The sequence below is a fragment of the Anoplopoma fimbria genome, unplaced genomic scaffold, assembly GCF_027596085.1.
Source record: "Anoplopoma fimbria isolate UVic2021 breed Golden Eagle Sablefish unplaced genomic scaffold, Afim_UVic_2022 Un_contig_11962_pilon_pilon, whole genome shotgun sequence".
Taxonomy (NCBI): Eukaryota; Metazoa; Chordata; class Actinopteri; order Perciformes; family Anoplopomatidae; genus Anoplopoma; species Anoplopoma fimbria.
The window spans coordinates 1-5,850 of record NW_026551528.1 but is presented as its reverse complement, the minus strand read 5'-3'; the positions used below and the strand labels follow the sequence as shown (position 1 = coordinate 5,850).

The following is a 5,850-nucleotide window of genomic DNA, read 5'->3' as shown; positions in this document are numbered from 1 at the left end:
CTACCAAAGGGCCTTTTAAAGATACTATATCACCACGCTTTGCTCTTTCGTCTATACAGGGAGCGCCTGCAGATTGCCAGACACACTCACAGCTTTTAAATGTCAAATCAGAATGTACAAAGTGGCTATAAGGATCACAAATGTAGTGCAGTAAAAAGATTAATATTTACTGTTGAAATGTAGAATACGTTAGCATAAAATTGAAAAGAAAATGATCGATGAGCTTAGGAATGATGAAAGCCATCATTTAACTGGATTTGTGTCATTTCTATACCGGCAAGTCATGATCTAGCTATTTCCTTCCCACCCTGTCGGTGTCCACTGAAAAAGCAGCAGCGCCCTCTGCTTTTTGTAAAGAGGAGTGAAAAAAGCTTACAGCACCTGGTATTCCCAGGCGGTCTCCCATCCAAGTATCGGTGTCCACTGAAAGCAGCAGCGCCCTGCTTTTTGTAAAGAGGAGTGAAAAAGCTTACAGCACCTGGTATTCCCAGGCGGTCTCCCATCCAAGTACTGACCAGGCCCGACCCTGCTTAGCTTCCGAGATCAGACGAGATCGGGCGTGTTCAGGGTGGTATGGCCGTAAGCAAATATTGCGCCTACCAAAGGGCCTTTTAAAGATACTATATCACCACGCTTTGCTCTTTCGTCTATACAGGGAGCGCCTGCAGATTGCCAGACACACTCACAGCTTTTAAATGTCAAATCAGAATGTACAAAGTGGCTATAAGGATCACAAATGTAGTGCAGTAAAAAGATTAATATTTACTGTTGAAATGTAGAATACGTTAGCATAAAATTGAAAAGAAAATGATCGATGAGCTTAGGAATGATGAAAGCCATCATTTAACTGGATTTGTGTCATTTCTATACCGGCAAGTCATGATCTAGCTATTTCCTTCCCACCCTGTCGGTGTCCACTGAAAAAGCAGCAGCGCCCTCTGCTTTTTGTAAAGAGGAGTGAAAAAGCTTACAGCACCTGGTATTCCCAGGCGGTCTCCCATCCAAGTACTGACCAGGCCCGACCCTGCTTAGCTTCCGAGATCAGACGAGATCGGGCGTGTTCAGGGTGGTATGGCCGTAAGCAAATATTGCGCCTACCAAAGGGCCTTTTAAAGATACTATATCACCACGCTTTGCTCTTTCGTCTATACAGGGAGCGCCTGCAGATTGCCAGACACACTCACAGCTTTTAAATGTCAAATCAGAATGTACAAAGTGGCTATAAGGATCACAAATGTAGTGCAGTAAAAAGATTAATATTTACTGTTGAAATGTAGAATACGTTAGCATAAAATTGAAAAGAAAATGATCGATGAGCTTAGGAATGATGAAAGCCATCATTTAACTGGATTTGTGTCATTTCTATACCGGCAAGTCATGATCTAGCTATTTCCTTCCCACCCTGTCGGTGTCCACTGAAAAAGCAGCAGCGCCCTCTGCTTTTTGTAAAGAGGAGTGAAAAAGCTTACAGCACCTGGTATTCCCAGGCGGTCTCCCATCCAAGTACTGACCAGGCCCGACCCTGCTTAGCTTCCGAGATCAGACGAGATCGGGCGTGTTCAGGGTGGTATGGCCGTAAGCAAATATTGCGCCTACCAAAGGGCCTTTTAAAGATACTATATCACCACGCTTTGCTCTTTCGTCTATACAGGGAGCGCCTGCAGATTGCCAGACACACTCACAGCTTTTAAATGTCAAATCAGAATGTACAAAGTGGCTATAAGGATCACAAATGTAGTGCAGTAAAAAGATTAATATTTACTGTTGAAATGTAGAATACGTTAGCATAAAATTGAAAAGAAAATGATCGATGAGCTTAGGAATGATGAAAGCCATCATTTAACTGGATTTGTGTCATTTCTATACCGGCAAGTCATGATCTAGCTATTTCCTTCCCACCCTGTCGGTGTCCACTGAAAAAGCAGCAGCGCCCTCTGCTTTTTGTAAAGAGGAGTGAAAAAGCTTACAGCACCTGGTATTCCCAGGCGGTCTCCCATCCAAGTACTGACCAGGCCCGACCCTGCTTAGCTTCCGAGATCAGACGAGATCGGGCGTGTTCAGGGTGGTATGGCCGTAAGCAAATATTGCGCCTACCAAAGGGCCTTTTAAAGATACTATATCACCACGCTTTGCTCTTTCGTCTATACAGGGAGCGCCTGCAGATTGCCAGACACACTCACAGCTTTTAAATGTCAAATCAGAATGTACAAAGTGGCTATAAGGATCACAAATGTAGTGCAGTAAAAAGATTAATATTTACTGTTGAAATGTAGAATACGTTAGCATAAAATTGAAAAGAAAATGATCGATGAGCTTAGGAATGATGAAAGCCATCATTTAACTGGATTTGTGTCATTTCTATACCGGCAAGTCATGATCTAGCTATTTCCTTCCCACCCTGTCGGTGTCCACTGAAAAAGCAGCAGCGCCCTCTGCTTTTTGTAAAGAGGAGTGAAAAAGCTTACAGCACCTGGTATTCCCAGGCGGTCTCCCATCCAAGTACTGACCAGGCCCGAAAAATATTGCGCCTACCAAAGGGCCTTTAAAGATACTATATCACCACGCTTTGCTCTTTCGTCTATACAGGGAGCGCCTGCAGATTGCCAGACACACTCACAGCTTTTAAATGTCAAATCAGAATGTACAAAGTGGCTATAAGGATCACAAATGTAGTGCAGTAAAAAGATTAATATTTACTGTTGAAATGTAGAATACGTTAGCATAAAATTGAAAAGAAAATGATCGATGAGCTTAGGAATGATGAAAGCCATCATTTAACTGGATTTGTGTCATTTCTATACCGGCAAGTCATGATCTAGCTATTTCCTTCCCACCCTGTCGGTGTCCACTGAAAAAGCAGCAGCGCCTCTGCTTTTTGTAAAGAGGAGTGAAAAAGCTTACAGCACCTGGTATTCCCAGGCGGTCTCCCATCCAAGTACTGACCAGGCCCGACCCTGCTTAGCTTCCGAGATCAGACGAGATCGGGCGTGTTCAGGGTGGTATGGCCGTAAGCAAATATTGCGCCTACCAAAGGGCCTTTTAAAGATACTATATCACCACGCTTTGCTCTTTCGTCTATACAGGGAGCGCCTGCAGATTGCCAGACACACTCACAGCTTTTAAATGTCAAATCAGAATGTACAAAGTGGCTATAAGGATCACAAATGTAGTGCAGTAAAAAGATTAATATTTACTGTTGAAATGTAGAATACGTTAGCATAAAATTGAAAAGAAAATGATCGATGAGCTTAGGAATGATGAAAGCCATCATTTAACTGGATTTGTGTCATTTCTATACCGGCAAGTCATGATCTAGCTATTTCCTTCCCACCCTGTCGGTGTCCACTGAAAAAGCAGCAGCGCCCTCTGCTTTTTGTAAAGAGGAGTGAAAAAGCTTACAGCACCTGGTATTCCCAGGCGGTCTCCCATCCAAGTACTGACCAGGCCCGACCCTGCTTAGCTTCCGAGATCAGACGAGATCGGGCGTGTTCAGGGTGGTATGGCCGTAAGCAAATATTGCGCCTACCAAAGGGCCTTTAAAGATACTATATCACCACGCTTTGCTCTTTCGTCTATACAGGGAGCGCCTGCAGATTGCCAGACACACTCACAGCTTTTAAATGTCAAATCAGAATGTACAAAGTGGCTATAAGGATCACAAATGTAGTGCAGTAAAAAGATTAATATTTACTGTTGAAATGTAGAATACGTTAGCATAAAATTGAAAAGAAAATGATCGATGAGCTTAGGAATGATGAAAGCCATCATTTAACTGGATTTGTGTCATTTCTATACCGGCAAGTCATGATCTAGCTATTTCCTTCCCACCCTGTCGGTGTCCACTGAAAAAGCAGCAGCGCCCTCTGCTTTTTGTAAAGAGGAGTGAAAAAGCTTACAGCACCTGGTATTCCCAGGCGGTCTCCCATCCAAGTACTGACCAGGCCCGACCCTGCTTAGCTTCCGAGATCAGACGAGATCGGGCGTGTTCAGGGTGGTATGGCCGTAAGCAAATATTGCGCCTACCAAAGGGCCTTTTAAAGATACTATATCACCACGCTTTGCTCTTTCGTCTATACAGGGAGCGCCTGCAGATTGCCAGACACACTCACAGCTTTTAAATGTCAAATCAGAATGTACAAAGTGGCTATAAGGATCACAAATGTAGTGCAGTAAAAAGATTAATATTTACTGTTGAAATGTAGAATACGTTAGCATAAAATTGAAAAGAAAATGATCGATGAGCTTAGGAATGATGAAAGCCATCATTTAACTGGATTTGTGTCATTTCTATACCGGCAAGTCATGATCTAGCTATTTCCTTCCCACCCTGTCGGTGTCCACTGAAAAAGCAGCAGCGCCCTCTGCTTTTTGTAAAGAGGAGTGAAAAAGCTTACAGCACCTGGTATTCCCAGGCGGTCTCCCATCCAAGTACTGACCAGGCCCGACCCTGCTTAGCTTCCGAGATCAGACGAGATCGGGCGTGTTCAGGGTGGTATGGCCGTAAGCAAATATTGCGCCTACCAAAGGGCCTTTTAAAGATACTATATCACCACGCTTTGCTCTTTCGTCTATACAGGGAGCGCCTGCAGATTGCCAGACACACTCACAGCTTTTAAATGTCAAATCAGAATGTACAAAGTGGCTATAAGGATCACAAATGTAGTGCAGTAAAAAGATTAATATTTACTGTTGAAATGTAGAATACGTTAGCATAAAATTGAAAAGAAAATGATCGATGAGCTTAGGAATGATGAAAGCCATCATTTAACTGGATTTGTGTCATTTCTATACCGGCAAGTCATGATCTAGCTATTTCCTTCCCACCCTGTCGGTGTCCACTGAAAAAGCAGCAGCGCCCTCTGCTTTTTGTAAAGAGGAGTGAAAAAGCTTACAGCACCTGGTATTCCCAGGCGGTCTCCCATCCAAGTACTGACCAGGCCCGACCCTGCTTAGCTTCCGAGATCAGACGAGATCGGGCGTGTTCAGGGTGGTATGGCCGTAAGCAAATATTGCGCCTACCAAAGGGCCTTTTAAAGATACTATATCACCACGCTTTGCTCTTTCGTCTATACAGGGAGCGCCTGCAGATTGCCAGACACACTCACAGCTTTTAAATGTCAAATCAGAATGTACAAAGTGGCTATAAGGATCACAAATGTAGTGCAGTAAAAAGATTAATATTTACTGTTGAAATGTAGAATACGTTAGCATAAAATTGAAAAGAAAATGATCGATGAGCTTAGGAATGATGAAAGCCATCATTTAACTGGATTTGTGTCATTTCTATACCGGCAAGTCATGATCTAGCTATTTCCTTCCCACCCTGTCGGTGTCCACTGAAAAAGCAGCAGCGCCCTCTGCTTTTTGTAAAGAGGAGTGAAAAAGCTTACAGCACCTGGTATTCCCAGGCGGTCTCCCATCCAAGTACTGACCAGGCCCGACCCTGCTTAGCTTCCGAGATCAGACGAGATCGGGCGTGTTCAGGGTGGTATGGCCGTAAGCAAATATTGCGCCTACCAAAGGGCCTTTTAAAGATACTATATCACCACGCTTTGCTCTTTCGTCTATACAGGGAGCGCCTGCAGATTGCCAGACACACTCACAGCTTTTAAATGTCAAATCAGAATGTACAAAGTGGCTATAAGGATCACAAATGTAGTGCAGTAAAAAGATTAATATTTACTGTTGAAATGTAGAATACGTTAGCATAAAATTGAAAAGAAAATGATCGATGAGCTTAGGAATGATGAAAGCCATCATTTAACTGGATTTGTGTCATTTCTATACCGGCAAGTCATGATCTAGCTATTTCCTTCCCACCCTGTCGGTGTCCACTGAAAAGCAGCAGCG

At 43.5% G+C, this 5,850-nt stretch overlaps 10 non-coding genes across 10 annotated transcripts; all 10 read right to left on the bottom strand.

Annotated features, from left to right (window-relative positions):
* Positions 1-466: 466 nt before the first annotated feature.
* LOC129115633 (5S ribosomal RNA) lies at positions 467-585 on the bottom strand. The gene has a single exon (XR_008533189.1). It is a non-coding gene; the product is annotated as a 5S ribosomal RNA (ribosomal RNA).
* Positions 586-964: 379 nt separating this feature from the next.
* Positions 965-1,083, bottom strand: LOC129115632 (5S ribosomal RNA). The gene has a single exon (XR_008533188.1). It is a non-coding gene; the product is annotated as a 5S ribosomal RNA (ribosomal RNA).
* A 379-nt stretch (positions 1,084-1,462) lies between these two features.
* On the bottom strand, positions 1,463-1,581 carry LOC129115630 (5S ribosomal RNA). The gene has a single exon (XR_008533187.1). It is a non-coding gene; the product is annotated as a 5S ribosomal RNA (ribosomal RNA).
* Positions 1,582-1,960: 379 nt separating this feature from the next.
* On the bottom strand, positions 1,961-2,079 carry LOC129115629 (5S ribosomal RNA). Its single transcript, XR_008533186.1, has one exon. It is a non-coding gene; the product is annotated as a 5S ribosomal RNA (ribosomal RNA).
* An 815-nt stretch (positions 2,080-2,894) lies between these two features.
* Positions 2,895-3,013, bottom strand: LOC129115628 (5S ribosomal RNA). The gene has a single exon (XR_008533185.1). It is a non-coding gene; the product is annotated as a 5S ribosomal RNA (ribosomal RNA).
* A 379-nt stretch (positions 3,014-3,392) lies between these two features.
* LOC129115637 (5S ribosomal RNA) lies at positions 3,393-3,511 on the bottom strand. The gene has a single exon (XR_008533193.1). It is a non-coding gene; the product is annotated as a 5S ribosomal RNA (ribosomal RNA).
* Positions 3,512-3,889: 378 nt separating this feature from the next.
* On the bottom strand, positions 3,890-4,008 carry LOC129115636 (5S ribosomal RNA). Its single transcript, XR_008533192.1, has one exon. It is a non-coding gene; the product is annotated as a 5S ribosomal RNA (ribosomal RNA).
* A 379-nt stretch (positions 4,009-4,387) lies between these two features.
* LOC129115635 (5S ribosomal RNA) lies at positions 4,388-4,506 on the bottom strand. Its single transcript, XR_008533191.1, has one exon. It is a non-coding gene; the product is annotated as a 5S ribosomal RNA (ribosomal RNA).
* Positions 4,507-4,885: 379 nt separating this feature from the next.
* Positions 4,886-5,004, bottom strand: LOC129115634 (5S ribosomal RNA). Its single transcript, XR_008533190.1, has one exon. It is a non-coding gene; the product is annotated as a 5S ribosomal RNA (ribosomal RNA).
* A 379-nt stretch (positions 5,005-5,383) lies between these two features.
* LOC129115627 (5S ribosomal RNA) lies at positions 5,384-5,502 on the bottom strand. Its single transcript, XR_008533184.1, has one exon. It is a non-coding gene; the product is annotated as a 5S ribosomal RNA (ribosomal RNA).
* Positions 5,503-5,850: the final 348 nt, after the last annotated feature.